The following is a 13,042-nucleotide window of genomic DNA, read 5'->3' on the forward strand; positions in this document are numbered from 1 at the left end:
ATCTCCCCATGGCCAAACCAGGCCCAGACACACTTCCTGCAGGAAGTCCACTTGGTTTCATCATTTGAGACTGACGGCTCCTGAGACCTTGAGGCTTTTTTTTCCCCCACCATCTTTTCTGTGAAGTCTCAAAGCTCCAGGTTATTCTGGGAAGGGATGTCCTGTCTCTCGGAAGCTTGTCAGCTTCTCCCAGGAGGAACTGGTCCCGCACCTAATAGCCAGTAGGTGATTAATAACTGGTGAATGAATTTAATGGACAGTTTCTATACCCTCTGCACCTGCCTCACCGTTCCTCCGCCTGTGCCCACCAAGTGCCTGGAGAATGCTTATTGATGACTGGCAGGTGTTGGGGTCCACCATGGCCTGGCCAGTCCTCACTGCATCCCAGGTGCCCACGTCTTGGGGGTGACGTGCAGAGGGGCACATTCAGTCGTGCTGTGAGTAGCTCCCCATAGCACAGTCTCCAAAATGGCAGCTTGGAAGCAGTTTTTTTTTTTAAGTGCCAACCTGTTGTTTGTTAAGGCAATGGGTAAAAGTTCCTCCTTGAGACACACGGAGATGGAGTCAAAGGCAGACCTTCAGACTTTCCTGCTGGTCCAGTGGCTGAGAATTTACCTGCCAGGCCTCTCTGGTGGCTCACTAATAAAGAATCAGCCTACCAATGCAGGAGAATGGGTTTCATCCCTGGTCTGGGAAGATCCCACAGGCCACAGGGCAACAAAGCCCGTGCACCACAACTACTGAGCCAGAGCTCTAGAGCCCGTGAGCCATAACTACTGAGCCCACATGCCGCAACTACTGAAGCCCACAAGCCCTGGAGCCTGTGCTCCACAACAAGAGGAGCCACCACAATGAGAAGCCTCACACCAAAACTAGAGTGTGGCCCCTGCTCAATGCAACCAGAGAAAGCCTGCACACAGCAAAAGACCCAGCACAGTCAAAACTAAATAATAAGTAGATAATCTTCTTAACATGGTGGACCTTCCCATGTCTCTCCTCCAGACCCTTCAACTGTGGGCACACCCGCCCTTGCCCCCCTGCTCCAACCCCAGGTTCCATCTCTTACCTAGCAACTGGCTGAGCTCCGGCCCAGGGATGGGGAGGGACCCTACAGCTGCTGGGGAAGCAGGGCTCTGCAAGGCTTAGAGGAGCGCACAGGTCCCCTTGGAATTGGCCACCGAGAATCTAGGGTGGGACTTGTCCAGCCTCAGGATGACACAGAGAGAATTAGTTGAAAGGGCTTCCCACATGGCGCTAGTGGTAAAGAACCCACTTGCCAATGCTGGTAGATCTAAGAGATGCCAGTTCAATCCCTGGATCAGGAAGATCCCCTAGAGAAGGGCATGGCAGCCCATTCCAGTACTTCTGCTTGCAGAATCTCATGGACAGAGGAGCCTGGTGGGCTACAGTCCATGGGGTTGCAAAGAGTTAGACATAACTGAAGCGACTTAGCACAGCACACAACTTCAAGCTTCAGAGCTGGGAGGGACCTTTGGGGTCAGCTGGGACCAACTGTCTCTTTGACAAGCTGGGGAAATTGAGGCTCAGAAAGATTAGCCGGTAGTCAAATCTCAACTATTTAATAGGTGGAAAACTGACTGAGTGATCCCTGGAGCAGATAATCCCAAATCCCACTAGAAGGCTCTGCAGGGCTTCTGAAGAATCAGGTGTTCTTTCCAATTCTGCTTCCTCAGGGCTAGTACTGGAGCAAAAGTTTATCCCCAGGTGGGCTGGAGCTGGAGGCAGAGAAGGAAGGTTGGCAGAAAAACAGTTTTCTAGGAGACTCAAGGGGTGCTTTGGGCAGGAAATGGGGAGGGATCCTGTCTGCTCCCCCAGCATGCTTGCCTGGGAAGCCCCCCACTAGCACTAGCACCATGGCCTCTTTCCCGCTGAGGCTAACCCAGGATGCAAGGTGAGCATCAGGGAGAGGGTGGGGGTCTGGGCAGTGGCTGAGAAGCTTCTATGGCCACTCAAGGCGCAGGGGCAGGTGGGCTTGCTGCCTGACACCCCCCAGTCTGCCGTTGTGTCCTCGCCTGCCCCCACATAGCCCCTCCGGTGCCCAAATCGCCTTTTCCCAGAACCAATTAAAACAGTGTTTGGAGCAAGGTTGAAATAGTCACATAATCATTTTCTCCAGTAAAGTTACGGGCTGGAGACCGATTTGAAAGGTGAGCTGGTAACTGAACCTGAGGAGCGGCAATAGCAGAGAGGCTGAGGGCAGTGGAGGGGAGGGGGCGCTCTTCCTGGGGATCAAAGGCTCCTGATGGCGACTGCCCCTCCCACCGCAGCAGCAGGGGTGTCACAAACCCCGCTCCTGTTGTCCCCCGCCATCGCACTCACTTCCTCTGGCCACCGATGTCTCTTGAGGCCCCAGGGCTCCCAGCCCTCAACAAGAGGACAGCAGGTCCAGAGGCCACGTCATCAGACTTTCTCAGTTCACAGGCCTAACTGTGGAGGCCACGTGGCCAAAATCTACCAAGCGGTTAAGCAAAGCTAGGACTCCAACCAGGTCTTACTCTCCCGCCAGCGCTCTGTCTCCCCGCTGGGTCTCCTGTCTCCCCTGAAGGAGCCTCAGTACCCCAGAGCTACATCCTCCCCACCCTCTCCTGCCCTGCCCACCCCATCTCCCATGATTCACTGGGCCAGTCCCGCCATATTCTCCCTGCAGAGGGAAGGGGGAGGGGCTTACCCCTTTGCTCCCCAGTCCAATGGACCACGCACACGGTGGATTGCCTGCTTAACTCATGGCTAGAACACCCGCACTGGTCGCCTTGCTCTGTCCTTTCTCCCAGCCCTAGAATGGGCACCAGAATACCTCCCACTTGTGGTGATTCATTCCTTTTTTTCTTCTTGCCTTCCTTCTGCGCATGCTCATTATGTCCTTGCTGGGTGTGAAGCCCTGAGCAGGACGCAGGGATGAGCCGCGATGGATCGGGTGGCGCTGCCCTCATGGCCCAACGGCAAGTATGAATGACTTAACATCAGTGACATGATAGGAGGGCCCTTCCCTAGAGCTGGGGAGGCAAGGGACTTCTAAGCGGAGGCCTCAAAGTCCAAGAGGAAGTGTTTTCCCAAGATGAATTCAGTGGCTGAGAAGCAAGGAAAAAAACCCAGTTGTCATCTAGGTAGGGCAAGCTGAAGTCTCCGTTTCCTCATTTCTAGAAATGAGCCCTGGCTCTAGCTTTCAAGATTCTGGAGAATATGGATACAGATGTACTTTATGAGGTGGAAGATTCCATTCCACTGATTATCGTTGTTAATGGAGGGCATTTGTTCCTGAACCCAGACAAGGGGATAGAGTCTGGAGGAGGGGTGAGTCAGTGGTCAGGGGTGGTGGAGGAGGCTGGCAATATAGGGAGCTGGAATTCTGCGGAGCCCTGTGGTTATTTGGGATTGACAGCCAGCAACCAGGTCCAGGGGAAGTGCCTGGACCACATGCCTGGCTAGGAAGGAGTTCTGTGGGTGGGAGAAACCTCAGAATTGGCGCTGCTGGGAAGGCTAAGCCTGGCTCCTATGGTCAGGTCTGGCTTCCACACAGCCTGCTGGGTCTCAGCAGGTGAAGGTCTGGGAGTCAGGGTGAGACTCTGAGGGGGTCTAGTCCCCTTCCTGCACCTCTCAGCCAATCAATACCTCCTGCCCCCTGCCCCCACCTTCAGCAGGTAGATGCTAACTGTGTCATTCTGGAACTGACCCCCTGGCCCAGAGAGCCCCCGGGACATCCCTCATCCACCAGGGCTCTGGAAAAGACCTAGCCCAGGGCAAGGTTTGTGCTTCCCTTACCAGGGGCACCAAACACTGAGCTTCCTGTCCCCTGGGTCCTCTTAAGCCCCTGCCTGTGGCCCTGGTGCCTTTCCTGGCACCACTGGCCTCCTGGTCAGCAGCTGCAGGGGTGAGTCATAGCGCTCATTAGAGCTTAATTAATCAATTGAGTTAATCAGACAGCTGAGATGTGCTGTGGTTGCAGATGGGAGCAGGAGGGAGAAGGAGCCAGAGCATGAAGGGCCGGGTCGGGTGAGCCGGGATGGTAGGGCCAGGGTTGGCAGCGGATGGAGCCTGGTGGGTTGGCAAGGGAGGAGGGCGCTGGCCACATCTGCACTTGAGGTCGCAGGGAAGGAGGATGAATGGGCTCAGGATGGGCGGCTTTGAAAGCTTCCCTTTGCTGGGTGCCAGAGACCGTGCCTGGGGAAGGAGAAAGCAAGACTCTTCCATCCCCACTTCCTCTCTCATTTTGTATCTTGTCACGTGTGTCTCTGAGAGCTATTTGAAATCCTTATTTGATGGAATGGGGAGAGGAAAGAAAGGAAAAAAAAGAAAAAACAGAAAAGGTAGGTCCTCCCATTCTCAGTCTGATGGGGGAGGCTAGATGTCTATCGGGAACACAGACGAGATCCAGACTCAGAGACAGAGAGACACATGTCTCTCCCATCGAGCCACTCAGGCTCTCGACATCTGGACCTGGGGGGATGGGGAGGGACCAGACAGATCAAAGCCAAGGGCGGGCGGGAGTCCAGGAAGAGTCTTAGGAGGAGGGGAGCACTTGAGCGGGGTATACATCGTGATTTGCAAAATGTGGCTTCATCTGTTTTTCTCTCTCACCCGACCTTGGTATTACCTTGGGGGCTGGGGGGGAGGTGAGTGGGACGGGAAGTATGATGGTTGGAGATGGATTCAGAGAGGATTCACGGACACCACCCTGTAGGCCCCGCCCTCCAGGGGTTTACAGTTTTCACTGGGTGACAAGCTAAGTGCAGTCTGGTGACCCAGAGTCTGAGATTGTGAGTGATGAGGATCCAGGACCTGGGACACACAAAGAACCATGGGAGATGGACTAGAGGAATGCAGACACTCTAATGAGGCTGAGGAAGGTTTCATGGAGGAGGCGGCAACATGAGCCAGGTCCTGCAGGCCTTGAGATTCCAGTTAAGTGGGAGGGGAGGTGGAAAGGAAGGATGTCCCAGGAGGAGAAATGGCCAGGGCAGAGACAGGGAGAGTCGACCATATATGGCAGGTTACTTGGAGCCACAAGCTGGGCTGGAAACAGATTCCTCTTTGTGGCAGGAAGAGAGGTCGAGATGGTAGGGGGGCTCTTTGAATGCCAAAGCCAGGAGTCCACAGTTGAATTTGGTAGGCACTGGGCATCATCGCCAGTCTCTAACTGGGAAGAATGGGCTAATAGCAGTTGGGTTTGTTTTTTTTGTTTTTTTTTTTCGGCCACACTGCATAGCATGCAGGATCTTAGTTCCCTGACCAGGGATAGAACCCACACCCCCTGCATTGACAGCGCAGAGTCCCAGGCACTGGATCACCAGAGAAGTCACTATCGCACTTTTGGAGAGAGGATGTCCATGGAGGCAGAACTGCGCGGGGTGGAGCCAAGGTGGAAGAGACCTGAAACGAGAGGGAGTGTGTGTGTATGTGGGTGTATGTGGGTATATGTGTGCATGTGTGTATATGTAGTTGTGTGTGTGCTTAGTCATGTCTGACTCTTTGCAACCCCATGGACTGTAGCCTACCAGGCTTATCTGTCCATGGGGATTCTCTAGGCAAGAATACTGGAGTGGGTTGCCATGCCCTCCTCCAGGGGATCTTCCCAACCCAGGGATCAAACCCAGGTCTCTTGCATTGCTGGTGGATTCTTTACCATCTGAGCCACCAGGGAAGCCTGTACATGTGGTTATGCATATACGTATATATTTGTGTGTCTTTGTGAGTGTATGTGTGTATTTGTGAGTGCATTGTGTATTTGTGAGTATATTTGTGAGTGTGTGTATTTGTGAGTGTGTGTGTCTAGAGCAGTGGTTCTTATTCTTTCAGGAGTCACAGATGCCTCTAAGCCTTGACAAAAGCTTAGACCCTTAACTTAGAAAAAAAGCACAGACTCAAAGTTTTGCCTTCAGTGATGGGGACAGGAGATATGTCCATGCATCTCCTGAAGCTCGTTTGCTGGACCTCCTAGGATTCAGATCTTCTGAAATCCCATCTCTCCCGTTTGGTTGCAGAGTCTGCAAAAGCTGTCACTGAAGGCTCACTGCAGCACTTGGTCCCGGGGAGCCTGGCGCCTCTCCCCACATCCCTCCCCTGGCAGGATAATTCTGCAGCCAGGACTTCAGGAATCGGTGGGTAATAGGGGCTGGGGGCACTTGGGCACGGGCTCTGGTGAGAGTTCCAGGCTGCCTCCTTCCTTGGCTCCCAGCATCAGCAGACTCAGGAAGGCTGCCTCCCTGCCAGCGCTCAAGTTGCCCTGAAACATGCCCTGAAACATGTGGAATGGCATGTTCATTCCTCTCCACAAATCCTGGTGCTGAGAGCAGCTGAGAAGCGAGAGAGCAGCTGAGAAGCGAGACCCAAGTGGCCTGGCCCCAAAGCAGGGAGCTCCCAGCAAAGCTTTTTCTGGGTTTGCTGGGTGACTCCTGGGGAATCACACCTTTTCTGGAAGTTGGCCTCCCCCAGGAGTTAGGGTGGGCCCTGTAGACTCTGCGAACATGCCCAGCAAAAGCCACTCAGGATGGGGTGCCCTTGAAAGGGACTCCCCTGTCCTCCCGCCTCACATTCTCTTTCCCACACCCCATGCTCACAGCTTCGGAAGCATTGTGTAAGAAACCTTTCCACCCATGCTGAAATGGCGTTGATCAAGACCATCCCTTTGCCTTCGATCTCACAGCCAGGAAGCAGAAGCACCAGGATTGAAGAGTTTCCAAGACCAGCTGGCAGGTTCTTCTCTCCACCTCAGGCTGCTCCGAGGGCTGGGGATGGGGGGTGGGTGGCCAGATGGGGAGCTCAGTGTCCACCCCAGCCCCAGGTCTTATCCAGGTCTGGGGACCTGCAGTGGGCTTACTGATGGGAGGACCACTGCTGTCACTCTGCCTCCCCCAGGAAGCCTCCTGTGGGGGCCCATTTGCAGCCACAAAATTGCCTTTCTAAAAAGGGGTGCTCTACCTTGCACTTCACAGGGGCCGCTCCCCACTGTTAAGGCGACAGAAGCCCCTTGCCTGTGGGGTTTTTTGTTCTAGATCTATGCTGGTCCAGTGTGTTGCCAGTGAAGGACAGGGAAGCCTGGCGTGCTGTAATCTGTGCATGTGTGCTAATTCACTTCCATTGTGACTGACTCTCTGCAACACTATGGACCATAGCCCATCAGGCTCTTCTGTCCATGGGATTCTCCAGGAAAGAATACTGGAGTGAGTTGCTGTCCCCTCCTCCAGGGAATCTTCCCAACCTAGGGATTGAACCTGTGTCTCTTATGTCTACCTGTATTGGCAGGTGAGTTCTTTACCACTAGCACCACCTAAGAAGTCCAAAAAGAAGTCGCTCAGTCATGTCTGACTCTTTTCGACCCTATGGACTGTAGCCCACCAGGCTCTTCCATCCATGGAATTTCCCATGGCAAGAATACTGGAGTGGGTTGCCATTTTCTTCTCCAGGGAATCTTCCTAACCCAGGGATCGAACTCAGGTCTCCCACATCGCAGGCAGACTCTTTACCCTCTAAGCCACCAGGGAATCCCAAGAAGTCCATAGGGGTCACAAAGAGTTGGACACGAGTTAGCAACTGAACAATATGTGGCCACCCGACACCTGTGGCCACTGAGCACTTGTAACGTAACTAGTATCACTTGTTGAAACACTAATGTTTTAGATAGCCTGGATTGAATTTTTAAAATATGGTTTAAATTAATTTCACCCATTTCTTTTTACTTTAAAAAATATTTATTTATTTGGCTGCATCAGGTCTTGCATTATGAGGAATCCTTTAGTTGCTCCATGGCAACTGGAATCTTAATTCCCTGACCAGGGATCAAACCCATGTCCCCTGCATTGCAAGGCAGATTCTTAACCATGGGACCACCAGGGATGTCCATCTTTGTACACTTTTAATTCGGCTACTAGAATCTTTCCAATCATGTGCATGCCTTACATTGTATTTCTATTGCACGGAGTTGCTCTAGGTAGTAATAACTCCTTACCACTTCAGGGTTTTGTATAATCCCATTAAAAATTCTGTGAAATGAGAAGAGCAGAGCCTACCTGCGTTATTTTACTGATAAGACAGGTGGGTCTCTGTGAGGTCAAATGACTTAGTCAAGGTCATATAACCAGGAGGAGGTGAAGGCCAGAAACAAAGGGGTGGAGGCCAGAAACAAAGGGATGGAGGCCAGGTTTTCTTGTCTGTAGAACAGAGACCCACTTTCCAAGACAATCCAGATTGGACTCATTGGAAAAGACTCTGATGCTGGGAAAGACTGAAGGCAGGAGGAGAAGGGGATGACAAAGGTTGAGTTGGTTGGATGGCATCACCAACTCAATGGACATGAGTTTGAGCAAACTCCAGGAGATGATGAACGGCAGGGAAGCCTAGTGTGCTGCAGTCCGTGGGGTCGCAAAGAGTTGGACAGGACTGAGCAACTGAACAACAACCAGAGAGATGCCTCTTTCTCTCCCTGTTGGTGCTGACCACTCCTGGGCCACTCACTCCCCCCAGCCCCCACTGAAGCCACTCTCCCCCTCCATGCTCTGGAAAGCTCCTACTAGAAATATCCCCAACAACCCCATTAAGACTAATGCCTCTTGGCCCTCCGTTGAAGCCAGAATCTGATCTCATGTTAGACTCCATGGCCTATGATTTCCCCATCAAAGCTGGTGCCTTTGCCCTGGCATTAACGGGCTGACTCCTTTGTACCTGCTGCCACTCACGTAAGTGCCCCAGGGTGAGAGAAGCAATGGCCACGCCCCCTGGGATGCACCCACTGTCAGTTCCCCTCGCCCTCCCCACATGGCTTCCACCCTTTTTGCTTCCTCCTTGAAGATGAGCACATTCAATGAGGCTAGGGGACTGTTTCTTTAATTTCCCTCCCTGTCCGTCCTGGAACGTGATAAAAATACCCAGCATTGATCTTTTTTTCTTCTCCTTCTGCCGGGGATAATGTTTACCCAGGTGTCAATCAGGAGAAGAATTTGGCTTCCTAATTTCTCTTCTCCTCCCTGGGGGCCGTGTGTCTCCCCGCCTCACATGGACACTGAGCTGGAATCAAGGTTACTAATAATCCCCCAGCACACACAGACACCGAGAGCACATATATTAAAGTCACATATTGATTTATATTTTCGGGTCCCTCTGCCTTGCTGCCCAGCCTCAGCCTTTCTCTCTGCCAAGGAGAAAAAAGAATTACACAGCTATATTTATCGCCAAGATGTTTAGTGTAAAGAGCATTGTGTCCGAAGGTAATTCCCACCCCACACCCTCTTTGGAGGTATTTTTTAAAAAATAGTGTGGCATCTCCTCGCCGTGAACATTTATCTTTTGTTGTTCGTTCTTTAACTTTTCCCTGAAGGAAACAGTGAGACATTTAAGGTAGACCATCAGATGGACTTCCTGACTTGACAAATGGTGGTGGCCATCCCCAAAGAGGCTGGTGGGGTTTTTGCCAGCGGAGATAATCTTGTTGCAGGTATGGGAAAGGGGTGGGTAGGAGGTGTGTGGAGGGTGGGGCAATGGATTCAGAAGCTTTTAGAGGTTGCCCACCAGTCCAAAAGCCACCTTGTAATTAATGGCTCACCATCTGTGGTCCCATTTCACAGTTGGGAAAATCAAGAAGTTGAGGAGTGAGTCTACTTACCATGGGGGCTTTAGCCTTGACTTCCATCAGGACTTGATAGGAGAAAATTTTCCTCCAGGCATGGATGACTCCTGCCCTTCAGTGGGGACACAGGTCTCTTGGCTGAGGGGAGGTGGAGGTGGGAAGAAGGGACAGACAGCCCGGAGATTCTTTAAGGTGAGATGGGTGAAGGAAGGGCTCTCAGAGCAAGAAACCTGGCAGTCACCGCCTCCCCCAACACCTCTGCTTCCACTTAGAGCGCCTGTCACTTTGTTTGACGGGTCAGCCATTTAAAAATGCCAAACCGTTTAACTCCAGTTCCCTCAAGGAAGCTGTTGGAATGGAAGTGAGGCTAAGCATGGGAACTCGCACAGACTCAGCACCATTCCCTCGAAGTCTGTCTGGGAGTTTCCTTGTCTCTCCCTCTCCCAGATATCATCTCCTTCATTCTTCACAAAGGCTCTGGGAGTGAGAGGGTGTCAACCCCATTTTACACATGGGAAGTGAAGTCCTTCAGTCGTGTCTGACTCTTTGCGACCCCGTGGACTGTAGCCCACCAGGCTCCTTCATCCATGGGATTCTCCAGGCAAGAATACTGGAGTGGGTTGCTATTTCCTTCTCCAAGGGATCTTCCTGACCCAGGGATTGAACCCAGGTCTCCCGCATTGCGGGCAGACTCTTTAACCTCTGAGCCACCAGGGAAGCCCTGGGAAAACTGAGGTTAAGTAACTGACACAGGGTCACACAGCAGGAAAAGGCAAGCCTCAACTGCAGCCCAGTTTTCCGATTCCTCTGTAGGGCTCGCCCCCATGCCCCCACCATGGGCGCGGCCTCCTGGGACTCAGTTTTTGGTGCCCTTCCTTCAGATCCCTCCAGCCTCCTTCTGAAACCATTTACCTCAGATTGGGACTCTAACCCACAAGGCTAGGACTCGAACCCCCAGCCACAACCCACAGTAATGAAGCGCAGGTTCTTGATGTCTCATTGCAGAAAGAATTCAGTGAGAGACAAAGGGATAGGTAAGAAGTGGATTGATTCACAGAGAAGCACACTCCATAGACAGAGTGTGGGCCATCGCAGAGGGCAAGTGCAGCCCTGTGAAATATGGCGTGGTTAGCTTTTATGGGCTGGATTACTTCATAGGCTAATGAGTGGGAGGATTACTTTAACAATTTGGGGAAAGGATGGAGATTTCCAGGAACTGGGCCACTGCCCAATTTTTGGCCTTTTGATGGTGCCTTGGAACTGTCATGGTGCCTCTGGGTGTGTCATTTAGCTTGCTGATTGAGGATCAAGGGCTAGTTGAAGTTGGCTTGTCTGCCATCTTGGACCCATTTAATTCTTATCAGTTTATGTTGTGTCCTTGGGCTATGTCAGTTTTTCCAAAGTTGTGCCCTGTCCCCTTCCCTCCTGTTTCACTCCCCTGGCCCACCTCTGAGGCCACGGCCCTCCTTCAGGCCCAGCTAACTCTCTGTCTTTGGTACTGGAGAAGCACTTCCTCTTCCGACTGTGCCCTGATGGACCCGGGCTGTTGATCAAAGCTTTTCCTGATGGAGCCTGCCCCCACGTGCCCTGGCCTGCCCAGCTTCTGCCAGAGACTCTAGAGGGCTGGCCACCCCCTGCTCTCCCTTGGGTATTCTCCAGTAGTTTGGTTGAAGGGCTTACAAACCCAAGGTCCCTCATTTCATTCTAGAAGAATGTTCACCCCCTAGCAGAGCTAAGAAGTAGAGCCACGATGTACCAGCCCAGAGCCAGGCAAGGTCTCTCTGCAGTGTTGGCCCCCCCACAATATGAAGCCTGAGCCCCATATTATAGGTGGTGAAACTGAGGTTCAAGGAGCATAAGGAACATCTCCTGAGCCACTCAGAGGATAAGAGGACTTACTAAGGTTGGGTCAATCCATGTGACCCAAAGTCCTTGCCTTGGACCTCCCTCTTTATCTCACTCTTACCTCCCGGGCTGTTCCCGTCTAATCTGACAGGCCGGGTGAAGACGGGAGGGGTGGAGGGCAGACAGCACAGGGCTCGGCGGGAATCAGCAACGAGGACCCTCCCGGGGAACTTTTCCCATTGAAAATCTGTTCCCCTCGCGGCCACGGGTGATGTATGGCTGGAGCTGATGAGAAACGTGCAGCGGGATGGAGGCGGGCGGCGCGGGCCGCCCGGGCGGGGGCAGCCCGGCATTGAGATTCCGCGGGGCGCCAGGGGCGGCGCAGGCCTTGACACGGGCCGGGTAATTGATCTGGAGGTGCCAATTTGCAGCAACTAAATATTTGGTTTCTGCCTCTGCCCGCTCTGCACTCTGCTCAAACAAACTTCAATTAAAAGCGAAAAGCGAGGGGTGGAGGGGCGGTGCGCCCGGGTCCCCGCGGCCCGATCGATGGCGCGGAGCCTGTGGGCAGCGGAGCGCTGCGCGCCCGGGCCGGGGGCACCGAGGACGAGGGCGGGAGGGAGGGCGGGAGGGGCGCCCTCTTCCGGATCGCCGAGCACTGGGCCCTGGGCCCGCGAGAGGCAGCGCCCGAGGGAGGGCCCGCGAAAGGCGACTCTTACAGGTCCGAGCCGCGGCTTGATCTCAATCTCTCAGAGCCGAGGGCGCCTGCTTTGTACAAAGGGGCCAGCCCCGACACCCCCATTCCGGACGTCCAAGCCTGTGGGCTCGGGCAGGGATCCTGGGGTAGGAGTGGCCCCAGGGCCCTGACCCTCCCTCTCGATGCACCCACCACTTTGAAGCCGGCCTTGCCAGTCAACTGCATTCATTCAGCGTTTTTCCTGAGCACAGCTGCGTGCCTGGTGCATGGGGCACAGAGATCTGTCTTCTCTCCGGGGTGTCTGCCTGGCTGTGTACCCTTGGGATGACCAAGGTGGGGAACGGGAGGGGGATGAATCTAACCCAGGCTCCACCTTTGATGGGGGTTTGAAGGAGAGAGTTTAGAATGGGGGAGAAGGAGCAGAAAGATGCTGAGGAATCTGGGAGGGGGCTTCCAGGAGGTGGCTACAGCCTGGAGCAGGGTAAGGGATCACTGGGTCACCCCTAACTCATTTTGGGGTTCAAGACAAACAGAGCAACAGTAGTCAGTCGCTGGGTGGAGTTAGTCCCTGGAGAAATTCCTATAAGTCAAGGATCTTTCACTGCTTTGGGATAGAGCCCAGCACCACTCAAGGGAGCTAATCATTGGTGCTGGGAATCAGGGGGACCTCAGCGTCTACTGGGTGGCAAGGCCAGAAGGTAGTTAAGGCAGTTCTGGGAAAGATGTGATGAGGGATGCAGGTGGGAGGTGGGAGGGGGGTGGCAAACACATCTGGCTCATCAAGGGAGGTAGGGATAGATTCAAATGGATGGAGAGAGGGAGAGGGGGGCCCTTTGAGAGGAGGGAAAGTTTCTTGAAGGCCAGGCAGAGGCCCTGGGAAGGTAAGTGGGGAAGACTTTGTCCCCTCCCATGTTTCTGTGTCC

The 13,042-nt window shown here is 53.5% G+C and overlaps 2 long non-coding RNA genes across 2 annotated transcripts; one reads left to right on the forward strand and one right to left on the reverse strand.

Annotated features, from left to right (window-relative positions):
- Positions 1 to 1,564: 1,564 nt before the first annotated feature.
- LOC132342988 (uncharacterized) lies at positions 1,565 to 2,609 on the reverse strand. The gene is made up of 2 exons (XR_009491618.1): positions 2,341 to 2,609; positions 1,565 to 1,736 (listed from the first exon to the last, which is right to left on the reverse strand). It is a non-coding gene; the product is annotated as an uncharacterized lncRNA (long non-coding RNA).
- A 1,347-nt stretch (positions 2,610 to 3,956) lies between these two features.
- On the forward strand, positions 3,957 to 8,011 carry LOC132343086 (uncharacterized). Its single transcript, XR_009491762.1, has 2 exons — positions 3,957 to 6,116; positions 6,578 to 8,011. It is a non-coding gene; the product is annotated as an uncharacterized lncRNA (long non-coding RNA).
- The last annotated feature ends 5,031 nt before the right edge of the window (positions 8,012 to 13,042 follow it).

Source organism: Bos taurus, chromosome 19 (genome assembly GCF_002263795.3).
Source record: "Bos taurus isolate L1 Dominette 01449 registration number 42190680 breed Hereford chromosome 19, ARS-UCD2.0, whole genome shotgun sequence".
NCBI lineage: Eukaryota > Metazoa > Chordata > Mammalia > Artiodactyla > Bovidae > Bos > Bos taurus.